The 13,602-nt window shown below is 35.3% G+C and overlaps 1 long non-coding RNA gene across 1 annotated transcript in view; it reads left to right on the forward strand.

The window, feature by feature from the left end:
* The first annotated feature begins 11,191 nt into the window (after nucleotides 1–11,191).
* The window catches only part of LOC115069819, a 7,511-nt gene continuing 5,100 nt past the window's right edge, over nucleotides 11,192–13,602 (forward strand). The window contains exon 1 of the long non-coding RNA XR_003849050.1: nucleotides 11,192–11,358. This is a non-coding gene — a long non-coding RNA (uncharacterized LOC115069819). The remainder of the gene's footprint in view (nucleotides 11,359–13,602) is intronic.

Below are 13,602 nucleotides of genomic sequence, written 5' to 3' on the forward strand. Positions count from 1 at the left end.
GAGTCTGAGTAGTCCAACAATGGCTGCACCACACTGGAAAGGCTGAGAATCCGTAGTCGCTCAGTCCACGAGGCTGGATGTCTCAGCAGTCCCAATCTGGTGCTGAAGGTCTGACAAATTCCAAAAGATCAGGTAGTCTTCAGTCTACAGCAGCAAGGCAACTCACCAGCGAGAGAGAAGGCAAGCAGCAAGAAGCCTTGTGTTCTCCTCTGCCTTGGCCTTTTATACCAGCTGCCATTAGAAGGTAACACCCACATTTAGGGTGTGTCTTCCATCTTCAGATGATCCAATCAAGAAGATCTCTCTCGTTTCACTTAATCCCAAATCCAGTCAGATTTACACCCAGGATTAGCCATCATGTCTATCATGGGACAACAAGCAAGAAAATGAATATGAACCACGTCACAGGCCTGCAGCAGACAGCAAACCTGCCAGTGCCTTAATCTCGTTTTTTCCAGATTCCAGACCTGTTTATAAAGAAGTTGACATGTTACTATAGAAGTCTGAACAGATTAGAGTCTCCATATACATGTATATATACATGAAAAAAATATATTTAAATTATTCCATTTAATATTAACCTCAGAAGTTTGTGAAATACCATGCAGTACAGAACATGAAGTCACTTAAATTAATCAACCTAAGGCATTGATGTGGATTAAAACGGAAATAATATGGCTCAACTATGGATAATGCATTCATGAATTAATTTTACTAAGTTAAATTAATATAATTCAGTGGCAACAAATTTATTTTAGTTGGGTATGTAATTAGAATAAATGTTAGAACTAATTCATTACATTTAGAAAAGCCATCTTTGATAAGTTTTAAGGACTGAACAAATTGTAGAACACTTAATTAAATAAAATCAATACTACAACTTGGTTAAATTTATCAATAACATACAGTAATATAAAATTTGCCTAGGTAGAATTGGAACTACTTTGAAATTTACTTGGTGACCTTTTTTTTTCTTTTTTTCTTTTTTTCTTTTTCTTTTTGACGGTAGAACTTCCTTTATGTAAAAGAAAAATGAGTAGATGATCCTGGGGTAGAAATACAATTTTATTTATCTTTGTCTGTTTACCTTTCTGTTTTTTTAACCTTTTCTATTTCAAATATGTTATGGTTTGGACCTGAAATGCCCCTTTAAGTTCTTGTGTGAAGTTTTGTTGCTAGCTGGTGGACTTTCAGGAGGTGACTCATCAGGATGACTCTGACCTCCTCTGTGGATCAAACTAGGAAGCTGATGTACTGTAGGAATTCCATCACAGGGAGTCCCTGGAAGACTACTGTTCCTGGTCTCTGCTTTCTTTGTTTCCAATCTGCAATCCTTATGCCTTCTACCCAGTCCCAGCACCATGATATTCTGCCATGGCTCAGGCCCAAAGCAGTTGGCCGTAAGGTGAATTCTCCAAAACCATGAGTTAAAATAAACCTTTCCCTTTTCATGTTCCTTTGTTTAGCTTATTGTTATAGCTTCAGAAGGCTAAAAAGTCTGACATCTCCATATTTTCCTGAAACATATTATGCTATGACTTCATTTTCAGTGGTTACATAAATACGAAGTTTGAATTTGTTTACTATGTAAAAAAGATTTTTTTTCTGTTCTTTATATAAATATGTCAAAATAGTAGAACCAATGTGTGAATGTTTTCATTAGCTGTCACCTCTGTTATTCATGTTAACAGCTAAATGCCTTATTTTCTTAGGTTCACATTTGCTTCATTGGACCTGATTTTTTTCTGATGGTAGTAAATTTTCACATCTCACTTTCTAAAGGTGTGTGTTTTAGACACAAATTATATTCTATGTGATCAATTATTTTTATTTAAATTGAAAACTGCCATGGGAAAATAATGAAGACGTAAGGCAAATGTTAAAATTGTTTCAGAGTGCCAGATGGCCACAGTAAAAATGATCCAAAGCAGAATTCTCCACTATTTGTACCAAAAAACAAAAACTTTCCTAAAAGTAGAAAAATAATTGCCTAGGGGTTGTGCGTTTCTGAATGTAGTTTTCACGAGACCATTCACGACTTTTACTCTGCTAAAGGACAAAAAGGTAAGTTAAAATGCCTGTCATGATGTTTCTTATTCACAGATATCCTGATCTTATTTCTTGGCCGCACACCTTTGAGTCAGGTAATTTCAGGCTACAAATAAGATAAATGGGGGCTGGAGAGATGGCTCAGCAGTTAAGAACACTGATTGTTCTTGCAGAAGACCTGGGTTCAAATCCCAGCACCCACATGGCAGCTAACAACTGTCTGTAACTCCAGTCCCGGGGGAGCCAACAGCCTCTTCTGTCCTCCACGGGTATTGCATGACATGGGTGCACCTACCTACATGCAGGCAATACAGGCATACACATAAAAATAATAAATAATTTTTTAAGGTTTAAAAAAGTAAAAAAACAAATAAGAAAAATGAATAAATGAGGGTTTTCATGTGACTTATCCTCCAAGGAGAATAGTGAAAAGGAGTGGAAGAGCAAGAGAGAGAGATAGAGAGACAGAAACATACCGAGAGAGAAAGAGAAACGTAGGCTAAAGTTATGTGAAGTGATAAAAAAAAGTCTTCTTCCTTGTGGTTATCAGGGAAGATGAAGAGATGAGGCAGGACTTGGAAATATATGACATGAGGAGGGCTGGATACTGTGTATCCTATAATTAGTAGACTACAACATATGGATTTGAAATTATAGTGTTTATATTGAAATTAACACACTGAGTCACATTTTCAGTGTTTCTAGGAAAAGACTGTATTAAAGACAGAGTGTGACTCATTTGGAATGTAGAGGTTCTGTCAATAAAGATGAGTCACTATAATTCACTGCTTCTATATGATCTTCATTTGAAACAGAAATTTAACATGTGAAATTAACTCATGAACAAGATAATATAATGTTTAAATTCTTGCTTCTAGTTTGGATTTTACTATGTTATTTCAATTATACATATTTGTGGAGTAGCATATGATAATTTAATAAGTGCACAAAATGAATAATGGTCAAATAAGGAATGCTATGATTCCAGCTCTTTTAAAAATATTTTATTTATTATTTTTATTTTATGTGTATGAGTGTAATGTTTGCATATGGGTGGGTGCACCATGTCATGCAATGCCCTCAAAAGTCAGAAAAGGGCATTGGATCTCCTGAAACTGGAGTTAGATATGCTTGTTAGCTGCCATCTGTGTTCTGGGAATCAAATCTGGGTCCTTGTCAAGAGCAGCCAGTGCTCCTAACCTCTGAACATCTCTCCAGCCCTTAAAATTTTTAAATTAATGTATAATCACTGCACATATTCATGAAGTACTGTGTGATAGTTCAATACATGTGCACAATATGTACTGATCAAAATAGAGTAACATGGGAATCTCATCAATACACTGCATGTACAATTTTTGAGATGCTCTCTTAGTCATTCATTCTGCTGCACTCTGCAACAGTAGAGCTCTTCCATCTCACTCTTCTATTTATTACCTAACCTCCTTCACCCTCTACTCTATAAATTTCATTCCAACCCCTAGAGATGATTACTCAACATTCAGATAAACAACAGACAATATAACATGTTAATCTTTCTTTATCTGTTTACTGATCATTATGTCTTCCATTTTCCTCTTTTTGCCACAAGTGATTGGATATTATTGTTTTTTCCATGTAATCCTAGGTGGCCTGGATCTGGCAATGTAGACCAGGTTTGGCCTTGATCTCACAGAAATCTGCCTGCCTCTGCCTCTCAAGTGCTAGGATAAAAGGCATGTGCCACCATGCTGACTAGGATTTCATCTTCTTAATGGTCAAGTACAATTCCATTGTATATATACATCATATTTGCTTTATCCATTCATCTATTGTTGATTTCATATCTTACTGTGTTAGTTTCATCTCTATTGCTGTGACAAAATATCCTGACAAAAAGCAGCTTAGAGGAAAAAAAATATTTTCTCACTCAACTCCAGGTTACAGTCCATCATAGCAAAGAGGACAAGGGAGTGGGAACTTGAAACAGCTGGTCCCGTGCTATCCACAGTCAAGAGCGGTGAGAAATAAATACAAACACAGAGTTCTCAGCTTGCTTCTTCTACTCTTACAGTGCAGGGCTCCAAACGAGAGAATGCAGCCAGGCTGGGTCTTCCTACATCAGTTAAGACACACCATGGCAATGCCCCATACACATGCACAAAGGCCACGTGATCTAGATTGTCCCTCATTGAGACTGCCCTCTTAATGTTTCTATGTTGTGGCCAGTTCTTAATTTCTACTCTCATCACACATACCTATTGAACAGTTCAGCAATAGTCAGGGGCACATGGGTATCAACTTGGTATGCAGATGCATAAAAAACAGTTCCATGAATTCTTACCCAACTGGTTCTCCACTAAGGCATCAACAATATACAATAAATAGTGCTGGGGAAATATTTGCATGAGGAAGATTAAAAATTCGTCCCTGTTCCCTATGCAAATATAAACCAGAATGGATCAAATACCTCAACATAAGACCTGAAAATATGAATCTGCTAGAAGAAAACAGAATGGAAACACTTCAAGACATTGATGCAGGACATATTTTTATTTTTGGCAACACTCTCAAAGCATGAGAGGCAAAGACTAAAACTCACAAACAACATTATATCAAAACAAAAACCTAAATAGCAAAGGAAATAGTCACAGCCTAGATAAAACCTACAGAGTAGAAGAGTATTCGTGCAAACGATATGAAAAAAGACTAAAAAAAAATGATCTCCACTAAAAAACAATAGGATTTTAAACAAATTAAAGGATTTCCTTAATCTGTTTTTAAAGACAGTATTTCACTACTTAACCCTGGCTGGCCAGACACTCACTGTGTAGACCAAGGTGGCCTTAAAGTAACAGAAATATTTCTCCTGCCTCTGGAGGACTCACATTAATAGTGTAGGCTACCAACCAGGTGGTTTCCTTATTTTTTAGTATCGCTCTTTTCCTTTCTTTCTTTCTTTCTCTCTCTCTCTTTCTTCTTTCTTTTCTTTCATCTGTCTGATTTTCTTTATCCACTCAATAGTTCATGGCCAGTTTGTTTCTACTGGATAGCTGATGTGAGTAGTGATGTAATGAATATGGAAGTTCACATGGAAGTACACTGGTTTAATTTCCTCGGGATATAAAACTTGTTGCAGAATTGTAAGATCTCACAAAAAAAGCATACTGAATAACTTCTATATGGCTTCACTTACTTATCCATAAATAGTATATGAATTCTGATTTCTTTATATTTTCATTTGGATATGCTAATGTATGTCTTTTATCTGTTTTTTATTGCGTAATTCTGTTATTTGACAATTTTGACAGCTGTTCCAATGAAAAAGAGAGAGTATATCATCATGGTTTTGATTTCTATTTCTGTAAATGCTCAGGATGAACATAAATTTGTTGAATTTGAAACTATTATTTGGCAAATATGTAGTCCTATACTTTCCCACTTAAAAATTTTTTTTTCTGACTTGCTTTACTGAGTGTGGTGATTTGAATGAGAAGTTTCCTGCATAGGCGCATGGATTTGAACACTTGGTCCCCTGTTGGTGGTGCAGTTTGGGAAAGTTATGGACCCATTACAGGGTGGAGCCATGCTGGAGGAAGTATGCCATTGGGAGTGGATCATTATATTAAATGAAATATACCAGGAACAGAAAAAAAAATTAGGACATGATCCCATACATCAAATCTGAAAATTCTGATCTCCTAGAAGTCAAAAGCAGTACAATGTTTCCCAGAGTTCAGGGGTTGGGGGGACTTAGGTGGCGAAATGTGGATGGTTAGACAATTAATTTATATTTATGCAGGAACAAGCCATTCTAGTTATTCATCACAGTGTAGGGTGCCTAGAGATAAAAATAACTTACAGTACTTAAAAAGATAAAAGAAAGGATTTGAATGTTTCCAAGATAAAGAAATAATGCATAAGATATATACATATATATCCTGATTAAAATATTATGCAGTATAGTGCTTATGCATTAGCTAAAATGGATATTATTAAAACTAAAAGGAAAATACATTTACCACAAGCAAACTTTTGTCTGTGCCTACCAAATATGTTCTACTTGTGGTCTTACATATCCCAGAATGAATGATAATTCTACTCAGTCTTGTGGTTTCTTAGAAGAGAATCTTGGAAGCCCTTGCTTGGTACTCTGTCCCATTTATTAACCCACCATCAGGGTTTTATCCTTAGGAGATATGCAAGAACTGATCACTTCTCTTAACTTGTACAACTGCCTCCTCTTCAAAACAATCATCTCTCACCTCAATTTTTTTTAAACAACCTTCTAATGGTCTCTCTGCTTCTAACCTTGAACATCTGCCATTACTTTTCCAGAACTGCAGCCAAATGATGTTTTAAATAATGCAAGCAAGAGCCTATCATTTCTTTTTGCAAACTTTCCATATCCTTCCCCTTCCTACTCAGACTAAAATATTTTTGAAGAACTGCAAGGCAGTAAAGAATGTGGTTTTCCTGTATCCTATCTCAGTATGCCCATCTCACACACTGCACTTTCCATTCATTAGAATGAGAGTTCTTCCTCAAAGCAACTGCATAGCCCAGTCATCATCTTCTTCATGAATTTATTTAAAATCCCTATCTTAATATAATTACAAAGTGGCTGAGTTAGTCTAAGTTGAATTTAAAATCAAAGTATTTCAGATTACAAAACCATTCACGATTTCTGATAACAGTCACAAATAAATGTACCCCAAGAATGAATACCCTTGCTTCACAATAGCCTACTACAAATTTGGAATTTTGGACACTCTTGATTTGGTAATTTACCACAGTGACTCCCAGAACTCAGGAAATTTCTACAATAATAACTGTTGTATTACATAAGAAACTATACATCATTACCAGTCAAGGATGGAGACACGTAAAGCAGAATCTCCTTCAAGAGCTTTAGAATAAAAATCTCTGTCTTTAGAGGTGCGTTACTATCCTATCAGTCATGGCCATGTTCACAGAGGTATGCCAATATAAAGCTCACCAAAGCTTTGTGTCCATTCTGATTATTTTTATTCTAGATTATAGGCATGACTGAATATATTGTTGCTCATGTGGCTAAGTTCAGTCTTTGGCCCTTTTCCTTGACTGTCATAGGAGTAGAAATCTCAACACTCTCAACATGTCAGGTCGTTTCTACAAAGCCAGCTCCAAGTCTACATTTATCAGTGTGGCAGGCTCCGCCTTAAGTCATCTTATAAACCTAAACTATTACGTGAACATGATGTGACACTTCTTAGTAGGTAAGTATCACATATGGAGCAAGAATCCAAAAGTATAGGGAGAACATAGATAACACTTGCAGCCATGTATTTCAAAAGACTAGAAGAATTTTCACTTATGTATAAATGACATGCTTGAAGAAACAGATATGTGTAACCTGATGAAAAATTACCAAATATGTACATGTATCAAAGCATCACATGGCACTCCATCAAACAGATTTATTAGTGTAAAAACTAAAAATAATAAATAGGTCACTATACATTCCCTTGCACCACTAACCCAAAACAGAGACAGATCCACCGTTTCTGCTATCCCCATTCTCCATTTTATAGTCTTTCTTGTGCCTGCCATCTGACATATCTGTTTCTCGGAATGAGTATGTGAAATGCAAGACTTCTTTTTTTTGTTTGTTCAACATCCTGTGATTTGAATATTTATCATAGTATGTGATTTGAATATTTTTCGTTATTTTTTGTGCGTATGAGTATATTAATGCCTGCATGTATGTAAGTGCACCTGTGTCATGCAATGACTATGGAGGCCAGAAGAAGACATTGGATCCCTTGGAACTAGAGTAACAGATGGCTGTTAGCTGCCATGTGGGTGCTGGGAACTGAATCTGGGTCCTCTTAACCACTGACTGAGCCATCTCTCCAGCTCTAATGGTGAATGATTTGAATTAATGAATTGTTTGATTGAACTAGTGTGTGAACTTATTTTTCTAAATTCAAATTGACTTGCAGCCCCTCTAGTCCTTAACATAGAATTGTACTTACTAATGTTTTTGAAGTAAAATCACATCAGCCCTCAGTAAAGTGAAATATTTTAAGTGGATTTTCAAATGTTTTAAATTTTTTAATTTTATTTTATGTGTATGAGTGTTATGCTTGCATGTGTATAAGTGCACTCATGTTGAGTGATGCCAAGAGAGGACAGAAAAAGGCATTGGATCCCCCAGAACTGGAGTTATGGACTGTTGTTAACCACTATGTGGGTGCTGGGATGAAAATCCAGGTTTTCTGCGAGAATAGTTAGTTTTCTTAACTGATAAGCCATCTCCCCAGCCCTGGATTTTCAAAATATAACTCCTTCATTTTGTTAGATCTTAAAACACATTGAAATATGTTCACTTCACAATTAGCTATTTAACATAATTACAAATAAGTTATAGATTATATCTCTTAAGTCTCTGTGTATATGTGTGTTGTATGTATATGTGGTTTGTGCATATGTACATGTGGATGTCAGAGATCTATATCAGGTATCTTCCTCATTCACTATTTGACTTATTTTGGAGACAGTTTCACTGAACCTGATGTTCATTGATTCATCTGGACTGTTTGGCCATTAACTCCAGAGACCTGTCTTCATCCCTTCCATGAAGCAGTGGCAGTTACAGATGAGCTGCCATACCTTGCTTTTACATGGATGCTAGGCATCTAAACTTAGGTTCCCGTGTTTGTGCAGCAAGTGCTTTACTTATTGAGCCATTCGTTAGACCCAGAAATTACATCTCAGAATTCTTAATCAAGAAAATTCTCAACCGTGAAGGTAGGGTAAGCAAGAGTAGAAATAGATTTTCCACAAAATCTGTGGCACAAAAATAAATTTTCACTATTTCATATTGGGGAACCCTAAGTTGATGCATGTCTTTTAAAATAATCTATTCATAAAATAAATTCTTAAACTGGGTGTGGTGGTGCACACCTTCAATCCCAGAACTAGAGAGGCAGAGGCTCGTGGATTGCTGTGAGATCTAGGCAAGCTTGGGATAGTCTACATAGTGAGTTCCAGGCCAGTTGTGTCTACATATATAGTGGGACCCTGTCTCAAGAAAAAAAAACCCACAAAAATAAAAAGGAAAACCATTATTAAATATCTGCCCAAATATCTATAATAGGCAGGTAATGTTTTGTTGTACAGGCATTAGGAAGATAACTTCTGCCTTTGTTGTTACAATGAGCTATACCACAAAACTTTACAAACTTACATGAAAGGAAAATTATAATGAATGATCTTTAGAACATTTTGCATATCTCAAAGTAGAAAAAGGAATTGGTAATGAAAATAAAACAGAAGTGTCGGTTTCTTCTGTTTTTAGGTTATAATCACTTACAAGTCTTTATTTTGTGACAGAAAATAGAAAATGTTTTGGAAAAGCAGAAAACTTAAGATGTTTAAATGCATCTTATAAGTGCAATCCAACTTATAGATGCTTCGGAATTGTGTATCTGGGAATTCTGCTGTGTTTCACAAGTTTTTAATTGATACAGACAGGAAGAGAATTGTGCCTATTTTCAAGTTTTAAATTCTTAACAGATTTCTTCAAATTCCTGGGTAAAATGTTCTAACACTCGAATAGCTACTTCCAATCATGTTTTTGAAAACTATACTGCATCCATGACAAAAGAAATTCATTACCTCTGAGTTACAGTGTGGGATGTCATAAGTCATTTCACAGGACAATGTTTGCTAAGTGAACTCCTGCAGTGCTGTTAGTGTTCTGCTCTTGAACTTGAGTACAAGTCAGTTCTGTTTAAATCACCCATTGCAGGATTCAGGAATGAGTGTGCCATTAAAATAAGTCAATTAGAGTGGAATTTGAAGGAAACTGGGTAGTTTAGCAACATCAGAGTTACTGCTCTGAAGTGCAGTGGTGCTTCTCATGCACTGATATCCAGCCTCCAGCAGCTGGACTTGGGAGTTTCCTCAGCTTTGAGAGAAAGATAGAGACTACATAATTCTCCCAGACAAGTGTGCCTTCTGTGATCCGGACACATTTTCTTCTTGACCTCTTTCAAATAATACCCCAAAGCAGGAAGTTTCAATCCTATGATGTTATTGGTTTAGCTTGAATAGTTCTGGTTATTAATAATCCTTATTAAATCATCCAGTTCCTACATAAAATCAACTAGTCCATCAGGAAGCTATTTATTGCTAACACTGCTAAGTTCATGCTTGAGTACGCCTGCTTCTGTGATGAAATGTGAATTTATGGTGCTTATTTGCTACAAGTTCTCTGCACAATCTGCCTCTAGACAGCCATTTTGGATGAATACCAACTTTTGTTCCAAACTCTGCTAGTTTCATTCAGAGTTTTCCTCTAGACTCAAAATTTTTTAGCTAGTTACTCTGCTTACAAATTTCTACCTATTAATAACCTACAAATCTGTATGAATGATGAAGAGTTTTGCATGCTAAACCTTTAAGGAAATGTTCAACCAGAATTTTTTTTCTATAATTTTGTCCAAGAGAAAGAAATTGACTCTTAGCACTACCACTTTAATCCTGTTTATATTTCTAGTACCTAATTTGGTATCTAAAAATAACAGAAGCATAAAATTAGAAATATGTAGATTTATCAAAGACTAAATACTGAGAGCCAATATAGTCTTTAATTTTCCATTTATACTACCATAGAAGTCATATTTTTGAATGGTACGAAGTATAAATGAATTTAAAATACAAATGTACTGTTATTAATTTAAAATCATCATTTCAGTTATAAGAAACATCAGCACAAAGATCATATGAAGTTTCTGGATATGGTTAGACTTGTGAAATTAGGAAAAAATCTAATTGAAATGTTTAGAGTAAAAGCAAAGAAATAAAATAAATGTGTGAATCAGTAAATATTTTATGGGAAGTTAAAATTTTCTGTGTTACACAGAAATACATACACTAAAATTGTCTTTAAATTTTAATTCCTATGATTTTCACTAACATAGTGTTTCAAGTTCCTAAAAATGAAGATCATCCATTCTTCACATCCTAAAACCTAGTTCACTGTTCTCAACATCATCCAAATATGTTCTCAGTCTTTTCTTAAATTTCAAAGTTGTTAACAGTTTCAGAGAACAAACAATGTATTTATACAACAATGATTTCACAGGAACTGTAATTTTTCCATTTACTTATTTAGATACCCCAATGGGACCCAGAGCAATAGCACAAGATGGCCGGTCTTCAGAAGCAATGAACAAAAGTACCTAACCTTGAACACAGAGTCGTCAAGAATACACACTAAGCTCCGTGCCCAACAGTGCCGATTCTGGACACTGTTTTTTCCAAAAGTCTTGGAATTGACAGGTATGTGCATTTTCCATGTGGTTATTTAATAGACTATGTAAAATTTGGGGAAAATAGACTATTAAATTGTTGGCATCCACTTTGATCTTAGCCAAGAAATGATTGAAGTGATGGTCTCTATACAGAAAAATATGATTTTACAGTTACATGAATCTATTGAGTACATTAATTGAATAATTTTCTTCCATATAGTCTATATATGTTTTGTACATTGACTCTAGAATAACACTTTAGGAGTCAAATAAATAAAACTGAAATAGACATTTCCTCCTGGAGAAACAAAAAATCTCAGTGGAGTCCTGTTTACTGTTTAGTCAGTCTATGGAATTTATTACTTGGATAAGTGAATAAATGAATATATAAAATAAACAAAAGATTGTACTAAGTATGCAAAAAGTAGATAAAAGTAGGGGCTGGAGAGATGACTCAGCCATTAAGAGTACTGTCTGCTCTTGCAGAGGACTTGAGTTTTGTTCCCAGCACCCCCATGGTGGCCAACAACCATCCCTTTAACTCCAGTTCAAGGGGGATGTGATGCTCTCTTCTGGCCTGTGCAGACATTGCACACAAGTGTTGCATGCACTTACATACATGCAGACAACATAATCAGACACAAAAAAATTAAAATCCCCCAACTTAAAAAATAATAAATTAAAACAAATTTATGATAAGTAGTTGAGCTCTTGGTGTCTAGGGAAGGAAAAGCTCCAAAATTAATGTTTAAAACCCTAATTCAAATATTTCACTTTAGTCTCTGCTTGGAAGTATTTAACTATGAACACACACATACAATCAGAATATATTACATGCATGTACAAAATTGTCAAAAGCCAATTTCTTTAGTAAAAAAGATGTATCTTTAAAAAACACATCTACAATTTGCGTAATATTAGTAGTAATTTAGTTCACTAATGTTCCAGGTGTGATTGCTTTAAATCATAGAAAGAAATACGAGAAAATACTGGGAAAATTGGTTCAGATGATAATATTATTATCATCCTATTTCAATATTCATTATTAAGAATAGACTTTAATCAACCTGAGCGATCAAACATATATCACCATTGTTCACCCTTGAAGTAAAAACTGACATGCATATAGAGCTCACTGCCAACTTTTTAAATGCTCACCTAGTCACAGCTCATTGGTCCCTGTGTCAAGCTTTAAATTTTAACTTTCAAATAAAATTAGCAGATTTCAGCCATCAACTATATGGCAGACCAATACCTCAGTTCTCATTCCCACAGCACACTGACTTTGAGAGTGTGTGGTAGGAACAACAAAGTAATGTGATACTGTTATTGTTCTGTTTTGTTTTGTTTCTTTTCAGAGGTGTTGGAATTAGTTTTAGAAAAATCTAAGCATCTCAGAGAAGCATTAGATAATTTAATATGTCCTTTTATTATCAGACATTACTCACCAAACTTGCAACTGTGTGCTCCATCTGTTTGGAAGATCTTCCTGATATCAATGCACTGTGTATGACAAATGTTCTGTGACATAATATATATCAAGAGATGAGTCTCTGCCTCCCTTGGCAGAGGAACAGTGCTGTCCTTGTGTTCTCCGGGTGTGAGGAACAATGAGGTAACTCATTTCATCTGCCAAGCGACCCAAACGGATACCATTGAACCTATCAGAGACCACATAGTCCAGTCTTTACCTGCCATATTCTTAAATGAGAGGGTTGAAGTTTAATCTGAATGACAGTAAATAAGGAGACAGGAAGTGTGACTTTAAATGGCATACTTATTATAAAGCAGGCTGCATTCCGGTTCACACACAGGCAATCTATGGCAACTTATTTATTGATACAATTAATTAGAATACTATCAAGTTTTAAAGGCAGGAATAAAAAATCTCTATGTGCAAACATTTATCACAAAACTTAAATGTTTTGGTCAATCGCAGCTACTTCTGAAAATAGTTGGCAGTTTAAGAGCTCTAACCCACAGATCTTATAGAATGCCCTAATTTTCTTTGAAGTAAATTTAGTTCCAGTCAGTGTATCTTGAAATATACATTTTTATTTAAGTAGTAGTTTTCTATTTTATTTTAAAAATATTCTTCACAATGTCCTCAAACTAAATATATTTTTACGAGGTTAGGAGGGTGACTCAGCAGGTAAAGTGCTTGCTATGTAAGCATGAGGACCTAACTGGAGCAACAGCACTCTCTTTTAAAAAATTAAGTATGGTAGCTTGCAAACTAGTGCACGGGGTGGAGAGCATAAACAAATCATAT

Source organism: Nannospalax galili, unplaced genomic scaffold, assembly GCF_000622305.1.
Source record: "Nannospalax galili isolate Female #2095 unplaced genomic scaffold, S.galili_v1.0 scaffold33, whole genome shotgun sequence".
Taxonomy (NCBI): Eukaryota; Metazoa; Chordata; class Mammalia; order Rodentia; family Spalacidae; genus Nannospalax; species Nannospalax galili.